Source organism: Sceloporus occidentalis, unplaced genomic scaffold (assembly GCF_023333645.1).
Source record: "Sceloporus occidentalis isolate IW3139 unplaced genomic scaffold, rSceOcc1.0.p SCAF_15, whole genome shotgun sequence".
In the NCBI taxonomy this organism is placed as follows: domain Eukaryota; kingdom Metazoa; phylum Chordata; class Lepidosauria; order Squamata; family Phrynosomatidae; genus Sceloporus; species Sceloporus occidentalis.
The window spans coordinates 778,268-792,301 of NW_028316995.1; the positions used below are offsets into that span (position 1 = coordinate 778,268).

Below are 14,034 nucleotides of genomic sequence, written 5' to 3' on the forward strand. Positions count from 1 at the left end.
ACACATATACCAATCCACACATATACCAATCCACACATATACCAATCCACACGCATATCAATCCACACGCATACCAATCCACACGTATACCAATCCACACATATATACCAATCCACACATATACACTAATCCACACATATATACCAATCCACATTTACCAATCCACACACATACCAATCCACACATATACGAATCCACACATATACCAATCCACACATACACTAATCCACACATATACCAATCCACACACATACCAATCCACACATATACCAATCCACACGTATACCAATCCATACATATATACCAATCCACACATATACCAATCCACACATATACCAATCCAGACATATACCAATCCACACATATACCAATCCACACACATACCAATCCAGACATATACCAATCCACACATATACCAATCCAGACATATACCAATCCACACATATACCAATCCACTCTCACTGAATGCTTTCCTACCTTTCCTCTTTTCCCCTTACAGCTCCTTTTCCTTCTCTTCACTCCTCTTCTTCAGTTCTTCTGCCTTCTTCCGGGTCAGAGGGCTTCAGTGTTGTGCGCCGGGATCTGACAACAAACCCCGGCGCACAGCAGCTGTTGCCGCGCGGATCACAAGGGAGCGATATCGGAGGTCTTTAACAGACCTCCGGCTCCCTTGAGTGATTTTAAGCCGGGTTTAAGGGATATCCTTGAACCGGTCTAAAATCACTCAAGGGAGCCGGAGGTCTGTTAAAGACCTCCGATACCGCTCCCTTGCGAGCCTGCTCCTCCAGCGGCGGACATTACTGTCCGTCTCTGGAGGGGTGCCGGGTGCCCCCCTGATGAGCGGAACCCGGTGTGGACCGCCCCCCCCCCCCGCTAGGTACCGGGAGGTCCGACGCCACCGTAGCGTACAGCGGTACGCTACGGTGGCGTCGGACCCCGCGGCGGCGCCCCCTGGAGTGTGGAGAGTTTTTTTTATGTATTTATAGCTCTTATGTAAATCTATAAGGTATAAACCATATACAGGTCACACATTCACATAATAAACTTATGGAAACCTTAAAGCCCTATCCCATTGTCATGCCCCCTGCCATATGTTTAAGCAAGTGCCCCTCTTGTGCAATAAGAATTGTTAGGAGGGAATGTAAATTCGAGAAGGCCATCTTTTCCTTCCAGTATTATATTAACATGTCTTAATGGTTTTGTCAATTTTGTATTTTGTTAATTTTAATGAATTTGCCCATTTTGCATTCTCAAATCCGCTCTGTATGTAAAGCTTTTTAAACGCACCATTCAAATGATGTTTCTTTCAATCTTCTCTGATTTTTTTTTCCCAATAGTTTTTTTTCACTGTTGTGATATAATACAATGCTTACACGGCTGGAAAAATGGAGGGTGTGTAAATAAATATATAAGAGTGAAATAGAATTGAGCAGAACATACATAAAAGAATCAATAAGTGATCACAGTAAAGTGAAATGAGACTCCACAACTCTCACAGACTAATGAAAAAAAGGCAGCTGCACAAATACCTGGAATTAGAAAGAAAATTGAACTTGACTTGTTCAAATGTCTATATAAGGGAAAATGTGATCAATAGAATTAAAGAAATGGGTTACTACAGACTAAGAAAAAAACAAAAAACTAATGCTTAGCGGGATATGTGCACAAACCATGTACTATTGGGCTACTTTAAAGTCATTCTAATGTTAGCCGTTTGGTCAAAGCCTTTTTTGTTTTTAGTTTTTTGACTGAAAAGCTGCCATGAATGAAGCCACCAAGGTGGAATATTGGGGTGGAATCCATAGGCTGGGACCTAAGCATGTGAGAATGGGTGGAGAGACTTCTGACAGGAGGGAGCCCTGACATTAAGGTCAGGGTGACAGTTGCTCAGGATGATACAACAAGGAGACAGAGTATCCAGAGTCAGGATTTCAGTTATTGGGAACCATGCAGGTTGGTCACAACCATCGACAGGCTGAGGTCAGAAACCACCACAATAGTCCATCATGGAACTCAGTGAACAGGGGAACACCTGGATAATTCGAGTTCAAGAAAAGGGAACGCAACAGCAAAGGGAAACCAGAACAAAGGCGCAGAAGGACACGTGGACTCAGGAACACTGACAACTCAGGAACAAGGAACGTACCCACAGGAGACGAATGACCGGGGTGTGGGAAAGAGCAGACTTATAAAGGGAGGGAAGGAGTTGGCTGATTGAATACTGGAGGCCAAAAGGAGCCCAAAAACGTAATATTTCCTTTCTTGATGGGTGGCGGTTTTTGACTGGCCCCTGTGTCTATATAGAAACATAGAATTTAAAAGCAGAACCATTTGTCCCATCTTGGGTGTCCATTTTTCCCGTTTTAAAGACCAATCGGTCCTTGATCTTGTCTTTGACTCCGGATAAGTTAATGCCTACCCCGTGCATGTTTAAATAGTCTTAAATATCTCAAAAGACATCGAGCCACTTAAGCCCTTGTTTTACGGAATTGCGACACCTGCACCTACGCTGCATTCAAAGACGCTCCGACACGGAGATCCATAATATCGCTTACAAAGGGGTTTTTTTTTTTTTTTTTATAACATTACTGATAAGCAAAAGATCAGATTTTTTATCACTTTTGTCAAGCAAGCATCGTTTTTCAAGCAAGCCATTGTAACAGAAATAGATTTTTGCAGCGGGAAATGACAGTGTGTAGCAGCAATACATCGTTCGTAGGCACGGCTGGAGACGCATTGCTCTGCACGCCGACTTTTCTCGTATGCTTTAATGGTAATTAGCAGAATGAAATGTAACACAAGCTGTGATAAATAAGACCTTTACGTGTTGATGCCTGGACTTTTTTTTTTTTTAAATAGACTCCTCTATTTTAAATCCCTTCATTTTCTGTACTTTTCCTGAACAATGTTTGTTAAAGAATGTTCCCTTTCAGTAAACTCATAATATTAGTTCTGCGCTTCTACAGGTATTTTTAATAATTTCCTATAATTAGATGGTTACCCGCTGCTCTACTTTAAGATTCCATTTCAGTGACATACTTTACAATTTAATGTACTGCGGAGAACACATCTAAATTTTCCAGGGAAGCAGAAAATAAAATTGCAAATGCATTTTTGTAAAAAAAAAAAAAAGAAATAGGCGAAACATAATAGGCTTGATTATCTTTGCTGACAGAATCACTCCCACCATGGTTAACATGTCGAGGAGATGAAAGAGGCTTTAAAAATATTGTCTTCCACCAACCTCTTCTTTCAATTATGTCATGTTAACCGGGTGGGCAGGTGATGTATCAGCCCGGAGGTGGTCTGTACAGGTGCCGACAGACAAGAAGAAGAATACGTTAGCTGCGAGATTACGAGAGTTTTGTGAGGATGCAGAAGTGAAATTGGATTTATATTTCACAGTGTGATCCGATAAAAAAAAACATAAAAGAAATGCAACTTGGCAAATAATAACTAGGTTAGTGGCGAGCAACATTTCTTTTGAAGGTGCAATAATGGGATTTTCGGCAAGTGCTATGAGAACTCATGGAAGCGCATTCACTAAAGTGACAGTTTGCAGGAGAGTTGCAGTTTCAATTCCCCCGCTATTCATTATGAAGGTCCAACAGTGGCAGGTTTCTTCAGCAAGAAGAGTTGTCCTCTATAATGCATATTCTTGAATGAAGTAGCGTCCAGTTTCACAAATAAAACAAGAGACAATTCTTTATTTCAAAAAATATTTTTAAGAAACGTCAGATATGGAATTATTTGTCCGCGGTGAGGACTTAAAATAACTTCAGCACCGCGACACTCAACCTTTATTAATATGTTACAAAGTGTCAAATATTATTAACACAACCAATTTGACACAATATATATCAATAATTTATTGTAAAATGAAAGCAAACAAAACCAATTGTAACCATTTAATAACCACTTAATAACCAAATTAATAACCAAATAAGTAACCTGCTGGTATGGGCTTGACCACCTGTATCCCTGCTGGAACTGCCGGCGTCCCCTAGCGCGGCAGTCACATGACCATACGATTCACAGGGGCGCATGCCCCCGGAGTGTCCTGCACTTACACCTCTGTGCACCACAAGTAACCATACCTAGAGGGTTAACTCCTGCACCGTACCATCTTAAAAACCCAGAGTACCCGGCAAATGCCAAAATTAGGGGAGGGATGGGCGGGAAAATTTTCTTTAAAATGATTGCCCCTATAGGCCACGACCCTTCCTTATATACCCCCCAGGCAGGGTAATTACCCCCTCCCCTCTGGCCCTGCACGTGCCACCAATGCTTAAGCTTTCAGCGCCAAAATTTCTGCTTAGTCATGCCTTAACCCCTTAAACAGGCTTGACCATGAGTACCTCGTCCGCACTACATTCATGTGGCCCCTCTGTCCAATTCTTTCCCTCCGGGGCTGTTCTAATGGGTGGGGAGACTTTGGAGAAATCTCCCTGATTTAACTATGCATTATACAGGGCCAGCCAAGCTCTTCTGCAGCAAAAGTTCACTGGAGATGGTCTTTTATGATGTATAATGAAGATTACAAGTTGAAACCACAACTCTGCCAAGTCACCCCTTTTTTTTTTCCATATTGTCAATTTCCATGCAATTTCTCTTTAATAAAACAATAAATAATAATAATTATATTGTTTACAATAATATCACAATACAATAAAAATTGTCCGAGTCTAATTACTTTTAAATACCTATATAAAGTCATGTCCGTGCTGTTGTACATCAAATTCAAGTATATGAAAGCACTGATCTAATATGCTAGATTTGTGTGCAATTGACAATTGGTGTGTATCCAAGGTGGCATTTAAATGCAAAGTACATAAGGGTCATCCAGCTCTTGGAATTAGATTACGCTTGTCATTGCAATCTGATATATCTCTAGTGCTTCTCTTCAGAAAGCCAAAGATATCATTTAAAAAACACATAACTCTGTTTCTCCTGTCTCACCAGCCTAATTTTCAGAAAAAGAATCATCGGGTTTGGATTAAGAAACACTAGCAGTTGTATGCGTGTGTTCAGAAAATCAACTTCTCGTCATTTATTATGGGTCATAAACTACTGACGCCTACTTATGTACCTGTGTGTTATCCTTTCTTTGGCTTCCAGGTTCGTAATTGCTCGTAATTAACCTTTAAAACTTGAACTTGGATTAGCAAACACAACGTGCCATTGGAACACAGGAGTGATGGGAGTGATAAAGGACCTCCGCCTATAAAGATATTCCATTATAAATCAGCCGTTTCCAGCTACAATAATCATCTTACAATTAGACTTGTGCATTCGTCTTCGGGCGAACATGAAAACGAGCACGAAGAGGCCGTTTTTTTGTTCGTTCCGAAGGAACGTAGAACAGAATACAGCGCCGGCAAACCGTAGGCGAAGACGAAGACTCACAATCACGAAGAATCGAAGATTCTTCGTGATCGTCTTCGTTTTTGCCGCGCAGCCGCCAAAATTTCAAACAGGAGTGAGCTGATCCTCGTCTGTCCAATCAGCTCACTCTTGTGACGTAACGCTAAGGGTCTCGTCCAATGCCTGTGCTGCTGTTTTTTGAATTCTGAAGGCGCCTTTATAAGACCAGAGCTTGCCTGAGAGATCCATTCATTTTTCGCTGTGACTGCTTTGGCAACACTGCTGTGCTGCATCCAAGCGTTACAGAGAGAGATTGTTCTGTTCTGTGTGAGACTGGTAAGCCTTAGCCTGCCATTTCTCACTGTGTACTTCATCCTCACTTCAGTGCTACTTAATTAATATATTTAATAATAATAATTTGATTAATTTAATTTTTTTAAAATTAATTTGTCATCAACTTTAGTGTAAGTGCTGTTGAGTTGACAGTGCACCCAGTGCCTCAGTGGCACTGGGGTGCCCTTGCCCTGGGCTGGCACTAGTGCCTATTGCCTGTCCTGCTTAAATAAATTAAATAGAATTTATAAATTACAATTTAATAGAATCTATAATTTAATAGTTCATTATAATATTATATATATATATATATATATTTGTCAGTCATATATATATATATACTATAGTATACTAGTGTAGAGTGTACTGTAGACATTCATCTACTAGTGTCTAATTTAAAATCAGTAATATTAATTAATATAATTAATAATTGAATTCATTATAAAATTATATATATATTTGTCAGTTATAGTTAGTAATAGTATACTAGTGTAGAGTGTACTGTAGACATTAGCTATAAATAAAAGTAATAATATTAATTAATTACTACTAGCGTATAGTTCAGCTAATCTTATTAGTACTGGTGCTGCAGCTCTATAGTTTGTGCTTTGTTTTAGCAACAGTAAGAGACCAAGTCAATTTTTCTTAATTAATCTTTCATTTTATTTCATTTGTTTTGCTCACCTCAGTCCATCAGTGAAGTGAACTTGTTGGGCTAGTGAGTGCAGCCGCATAAGTGCTGTGTTTTTTTTTGATCAGCAAGCAGTGACGTTAACTGTTTTGCAAAGATTTTCTCATTTATTTTACATTTTATTTCAATTTTATTAAAAGTACCCTTAGTGTTTTGCTCACCTCAGTCCATCAGTGAAGTGAACTTGTTGGGCTAGTGAGTGCAGCAAGCAGTGAAGATAACCGTTTTGCTGTGACATTTTATTTTATTTCTAATTCTTTTCAAGAAAAATTGACTGTGACGAGCTGTACTAAGCAGAGCTTCAAGCTACTAGCTGTAGTACTAAAATAATTCTAATCTTCTTTAATCTTAATCTATAATATATTATAAATAATAATATTCTAATTCATAATCTATAATATAAGTAATTCTAATTCTAAATTCTAATTCATAATCTATATTCTTCTATCTATAATACATAATATATAAGTAAATTAGTTCTAATCTATTAATATTATATAATTTAATATTAATTAATAAATCATATACTGAATCTGATTTAACCTCACTTTAGCTTAGTGGGTTTGAGAGCGTCTGCCTAGAGGTAGACTTATAGTAAGGAAATATAGCTTTAGGCTAGCATAGTGGTAGGCTAAGCTCTTAGGCCCGTGTAAATTCAAATTAAAAATAAAATACTGCTAGTTATTAAATAGTTAATCTTGAGTTAATAATTTCAATAACTTTAGGATTTTGGCAGATTGCACACAGCACAGTGCAGTAGTGCATAGTTTTACTTTTTAAGCAGTAGCACTGAAGAGAACTTCCTCTAATTTTTTTGTCTTTAATTCGTTTTTCCTTTTTTTTATTTTTATTTTTTTATTTTTTTTTTTTATAGTTTTTTAAACACTACACTACACTACACTACACTACACACACAACACAAAATTTGAAATGGATCCTCCTTTTGGGACTAAGGAGGGACAAGCTCCATCTACCACCACCACCACCACCACCACCAGCACCACCACCAGCACCACCACCAGCTCTAAGATGCAGCCTTTGCGTCAGTCTAGTCGGCCAAGTAGGCCAAGCTCTCGCTTATCATTTGGGGAAGCATTGCTTGAAGGATCATCAAGTAAAGGAAAGGCACCAAAAGCAGGCAGTAGTAGTGCGGCTAGGCCCACAAGCTCTATGGTTTTTTACGGAAAGCCTAAAGCACCAGAAGCACGTTCAAAGTTAAAGGGTAGCACAAGTAGTACCAGCCCAGTGACTAAAAAGAAGTGCCTTTTGCCCCAAGCAGCATCTTCCCCATCCACCAGCAGCATGCAAGGTACCAAGCAGAGCCAAATTAGCAGCAAGACTCAGAGGGGTCCCAAACCAAAGCGATCTCATTCCTTTGTAGGGAAAACCACCACCACCACCACCCCCGCCTCTACCACCACTAGTGCTGCGCCTACTGTTCCCACTGGTACCGCCACGCCATGTCCTCCTAGTACCTCTAGCAAGCCACCAAGTCCTTACAAAATTTTTGTAAAGACAGTTAGAGAGAGGGCTACACATAGTGGAACTCCACCTAGCGAGGTAGCAGAGGAGCCTGAGACTGAGAGGCCAAGTGCAGAGTCTATTCTTCCTGCTCGCACTACTACTAGTCACGAGTCTCACGACGATATCAGTCTTAGCTCCAGCCTAGCAGGAATTCCATTCGATCTGGCTAATGAAGAGCTAGACTATGAGCCAGAGGAAGTAGAGGAGATGAGTGGTCAGGAATCAGATTCCTCAGGGAGCAGTGTCCAAATGACTAGTGCACAATTTTCCCCTGAGCCTCCACCTTCTCCGCTACGATCATCACCATCACCACCACCAGCAGCAGCAGCAAAACCTAGCAAATCTAAAGCAATTAGCAGTCCCACTATGGCCAGTACTGTTACCACCAGTCCCACCACCACTAGTTCTGCCTCTGTTCATCCACCCCGAGCAGTAAGAGCAGCACCCAAGGCACACTCCAAGGCTATGCGCGCCCCAATTTGGGAGCACTTTGAAAATGTTGAAGAAGGGCGCTATGGAAAGTGCAAACATTGTGGGAAGCTAATAAGCAGAGGGAAAGTGTCTGGCCATTTTACCAGTGCTAGCATGAAGCATCACCTCAGCACTCAACACAACGCTGTGCTATTGGGGAAAGATGCAGAGGTAAAACTTAGTGCAGGCAGCATAGCTGGTGGCCGTGGAAAAACCCCAACAGCTTCTTCTTCTGAGCCAATAGCAGCAGCAGCAGCAGCAGCAGCAACTAGTGCTGGCAGCCAGAGACCAAGGCAGGTTGGAGCACTGCATGCCCAGCCCACCCTGGAAGAATTTGGGGCATTCTACTCCAAGAGAACGATGCCCAAACAGCAGGCCAATAAAGTAACGCGACTTATTGGTCAGTTCATTGCTGTTGGAGGGGCATCCTTCTCCATGATTGAAGGGGAGCCTTTCAAACAATTGATGGCGGCTGTGGCTCCACAATACACAGTTCCGTCACGTTCCACTTTCAGCAGGAACATTGTCCCCTCGCTGTATCGGTCCTGTGTTGCAGCAGTGAAAGAGGAGCTTTCCAAGGCTGCTGGTCAGTGTGTTCATTTCACTACAGATTTGTGGAGTGCACCTAGCGCCCAGCATGCCTTTCTTTCTTTGACAGCACACTGGTGGCAGCCCGGTGTGTCTAAGGAAGTTGCTGCAGCAGGCTACCGATCATTCCTTCTCCATGCAGAAGTGATGGATGAAAAGCACACTTCCCAAAATATTCTGCATGCGATTAGGAAAATGTTTAGCCTTTGGGTGGGAGCAGAGGCGGGCACCAATGTTGAAGTTGGTTTTGTGGTAACTGACGGAGGTGCCAATATGGTGAAAGCGCTGCGAGATGGTCATATTGTTGGTGTGCGCTGTGCAGCCCACATCATCCATCTTGTAGTGAAGGCAGCAATGTCAGAAGGAACTAATGTGGCAGCAGTAGTTCTGTCCCGCTGCAGAAAGATCGCTGGGCACTTTCACCATAGTGTTAAGGCTAGCCAACTTTTGAGGGAAGAGCAAGAGAGGTCAGGTCTTCCCGTACACTGCCTACGTCAGGATGTCAGTACACGGTGGAACTCCACGTTAGACATGCTCGAGAGGATTTTGGAGCAGCAGAGGGCAATCCATAATCTTGCCTCAGAGCACAATATTGGGATTACCTCTCCATTGAATAGGGAGGATTGGACAGTGATCGCCCAGCTAGTGGCAGTCCTTAAACCATTCAGGGATGCCACAGAAAATTTAAGCTCAAACACTGCCAGTCTGGCCCAGGTAATCCCAGTGTTCTCCCATCTAGGCAGCAAGATGGATGTGTTCCTTGGAAACCGTGAGGCTGTTCAAGGTGGCACTCTACATCCTGACGTAGCAGCCATAGTCAGGAAGCTGAAGGATCTGCTAAAAGTACACCTTCGCAAGCGAATGGAAGAGAGTCCCGAAATGATGCTAGCGTGCCTTTGTGATCCAAGAATTAAGGGAAAGCTAGCTTTGAAATTCAATGTTCTCAGTAGCTACCGGGAGCAATTGGTCAACAAGGTGCGTGACTGGCAGCGTAAAATGGGAATGCTGTCCGAGGAGGGTGAGGTGCAGGAGGAGGAAGAGATGATGTGGTCTGCTACCCCTAGCAGCAGCATCAGCAGCAGTGCCACAAGCAGCACAACACAGCTGAGTGGAGCAGCTGCGTTTTGGGAAGAGGCACTTGGCAGTATAGTTGGACCATCTGACAGAGCTAGCAGCAGAAAGGAGAGTAGTGCTGCTGAAATGGTCAAACTTTACCTCTGTGAAGTTCCTTCTGCTCCTAATGTTGATCCTCTTAGCTACTGGGATGAAAAGAAGAGTGTGTGGCCTGCACTCTCATGGGTTGCGCAGCAGCTTCTATCATGTCCGCCAACCACTGTTCAAAGTGAGCGCGTGTTTTCTATGACTGGAAACATACTGAGTCCACAGCGCTCACGCATGGCACCTCATCTGATGGAGCAGATTGCCTTTCTTAAATTCAATCTGCCCAAATTGGGTTACCCAGCTCTTAGCTTGGAAAGTTAAATTTTTTCTCTCTAATGTTTAAGGTAGTTTCTCCCCCTGGTTGCACTTGCTGCGGTGTGGCAATGCCTGCTACCTCCGCTGGTGTAGCCAATTTACGCTAGGGCCTAGTGTCTGAGCTCTGTAAGTCCGCTCCCAAACGCCTAGGACTGACAGTCTTTGGATGCTTTGCCCTGGGGTGAAACAGGTGAGTGGGTCGTCAATTGCCCACTCATTCACCTTTTTCCGTTTCCAACGCTGCTGCTGGTGGTGGTGCCAGTATCTTTTGCCAGTTCGCTTCCTGGCTGAAATCATGCCTCAGATGTCCCTAATGGAAAGGGTAGTTTCTCCCCCCTGGTTGCACTTGCTGCGGTGTGGCAACGCCTGCTACCTCCGCCGGTGTAGCTAGCTTATGCTAGGGCCTTGTGTCTGAGTTCTGTAGGTCTGCTCCCAAACGCCAAGGACTGACAGTGCTTGGATGCTTTGCCCTGGGGTGAAACAGGTGAGCGGGTCGTCAATTGCCCACTCATTCGCCTTTCCCAATTCTGCTGCTGCTGGTGGTGGTGCCAGTGTCTCTCTTCAATGCCAGTTCGCTTCCTGGCTAGTGTCATGCCTCGAATGTCCCTGATGGTAAGGGTAGTTTCTCCCCCCTGGTTGCACTTGCTGCGGTGTGGCAACGCCTGCTACCTCCGCCGGTGTAGCCAGCTTACGCTAGGGCCTTGTGTCTGAGTTCTGTAGGTCTGCTCCCAAACGCCAAGGACTGACAGTGCTTGGATGCTTTGCCCTGGGGTGAAACAGGTGAGTGGGTCGTCAATTGCCCACTCATTCGCCTTTTCCAATGCTGCTGCTGCTGGTGGTGGTGCCAGTGTCTCTTCTCTGCCAGTTCGCTTCCTGGCTAGTGTCATGCCTCAAATGTCCCTTATGGTAAGGGCAGTTTCTCCCCCCTGGTTGCACTTGCTGCGGTGTGGCAACGCCTGCTACCTCCGCCAATGTAGCCAGCTTACGCTAGGGCCTTGTGTCTGAGCTCTGGAAGTCCGCTCCCAAACGCCAAGGACTGACAGTGTTTGGATGCTTTGCTCTGGGGTGAAACAGGTGAGTGGGTCGCCAATTGCCCACTCATTCGCCTTTCCCAATTCTGCTGCTGCTGCTGCTGGTGGTGGTGCCAGTGTCTCTTCGATGCCAGTTCGCTTCCTGGCTAGTGTCATGAATCAAATGTCCCTAATGGTAAGGGCAGTTTCTCCCCCCTGGCTGCCTCTGTCTGCGGTGTGGCAACGCCTGCTACCTCCGCCGGAGTGGCCAGCTTACGCTAGGGCCTAGTGTCTGAGCTCTGGAAGTCTGCTGCCAAACGTCTAAGACTGACAGTGTTTGGGTGCTTTGCCCTGGGGTGAAACAGGTGAGTGGGTCGCCAATTGCCCACTCATTCGCCTTTCCCATTTTTCAATGCTGCTGCTGGTGGTGGTGGTGGTGCCAGCATCTCTTCTCTGCCAGTTCGCTTCCTGGCTAGAGTCATGCCCAAAATGTCCCTAGTGGTAAGGGCAGTTTCTCCCCTCTGGCTGCGTCTGTTTGCGGTGTGGCAACGCCTGCTACCTCCGCCGGAGTGGCCAGCTTACGCTAGGGCCTTGTGTCTGAGCTCTGGAAGTCTGCTGCCAAACGTCTAAGACTGACAGTGTTTGGGTGCTTTGCCCTGGGGTGAAACAGGTGAGCGGGTCGCCAATTGCCCTCTCATTCGCCTTTCCAATTTTTCAATGCTGCTGGTGGTGGTGGTGGTGGTGGTGGTGGTGCCAGCATCTCTTCTCTGCCAGTTCGCTTCCTGGCTAGAGTCATGCCCAAAATGTCCCTAATTGTAAGGGCAGTTTCTCCTCCCTGGCTGCCTCTGTCTGCGGTGTGGCAACGCCTGCTACCTCCGCCGGAGTGGCCAGCTTACGCTAGGGCCTTGTGTCTGAGCTCTGGAAGTCTGCTGCCAAACGTCTAAGACTGACAGTGTTTGGGTGCTTTGCCCTGGGGTGAAACAGGTGAGCGGGTCGCCAATTGCCCTCTCATTCGCCTTTCCAATTTTTCAATGCTGCTGGTGGTGGTGGTGGTGGTGGTGGTGGTGGTGCCAGCATCTCTTCTCTGCCAGTTCGCTTCCTGGCTAGAGTCATGCCCAAAATGTCCCTAATTGTAAGGGCAGTTTCTCCCCCCTGGCTGCCTCTGTTTGCGGTGTGGCAACGCCTGCTACCTCCGCCGGAGTGGCCAGCTTACGCTAGGGCCTTGTGTCTGAGCTCTGGAAGTCTGCTGCCAAACGTCTAAGACTGACAGTGTTTGGGTGCTTTGCCCTGGGGTGAAACAGGTGAGTGGGTCGCCAATTGCCCACTCATTCGCCTTTTCAATGCTGCTGCTGGTGGTGGTGCCAGCATCTCTTCTCTGCCAGTTCGCTTCCTGGCTAGAGTCATGCCCAAAATGTCCCTAATGGTAAGGGCAGTTTCTCCCCCCTGGCTGCCTCTGTTTGCGGTGTGGCAACGCCTGCTACCTCCGCCGGAGTGGCCAGCTTACGCTAGGGCCTTGTGTCTGAGCTCTGGAAGTCTGCTGCCAAACGTCTAAGACTGACAGTGTTTGGGTGCTTTGCCCTGGGGTGAAACAGGTGAGCGGGTCGCCAATTGCCCACTCATTTGCCTTTCCCATTTCCTTTTCCATTTCATTATTTTCCTTCTGATACACAACCAACCAAACATAACACACACAATAACACAAATAACACATATAACACACAGTGACATCACACATAACACACATACACACACACTTACAATGCACAAAACACAAGGACCTTTTCCTTGTTATTTGCCCTGGCCTTCACTCACTAATAGCATTACATTAACACTATAACTCACACTTCACCCTATAACATTTTTCCATCCACATACCTGCCAACAGACCCAACTTTTTCAGGGACAGTCCTGCTTTTTTCCAGTCCTGTCCCATCTAATTTAGCTAAACTAGGTATGCAAAATGCAAATACACATAGGTAGTTATAGCTCGGTAGGTAACGCTACTATAAACATTTAATAAATATAATCAAGTACTAAATAATAAATCTAACTTTAAAATACATTTAAATAAACCCCTATTTTTTTTAAAAAAAAAACATTAAAATTAAATTATTATTATTTAGACATAATCCATCTTTAACCAAACCAGTGCACTGCTACTAATCTTAAACATAACCGTACATTAACCCTAAGCTATTTTTTAGTTCTTGTCCAACATTTTTCCATCAGCATACCTGCCAACACACCCAAGATTTTGGTGGACAGTCCTGCTATTTTCCAGTCCTGTCCAATAAGTAAGTTGGGTTGTTGCAAAGTATGCCATTGTAAATAGGTAGCAAATGTTAGGCATGTAAAGTGGTCCAAAATCAATTTAAAAATGTAAAATATTCCCTATTCTTTTATTAAACATCTATGGACAGTACACCTCGGTATGTGTGTGCAACTCTATTGGTCGTTTCGGCAGGGGGCTCGCCTGCCATCAACGAATGAAGTGCATTCTGCAGTTCTGCAATTCACTCGTTGATGCCAGACCAGCCCCCTGCCGAAACGACCAATAGAGCTGCACACACGTACCTT

At 44.4% G+C, this 14,034-nt stretch overlaps 1 protein-coding gene across 1 annotated transcript in view; it reads left to right on the plus strand.

Annotated features, from left to right (window-relative positions):
* Positions 1-14,034, plus strand: part of LOC149303118 (voltage-gated delayed rectifier potassium channel KCNH1-like) — a 144,869-nt gene that overhangs the window by 87,167 nt on the left and 43,668 nt on the right. The window lies entirely within an intron of this gene.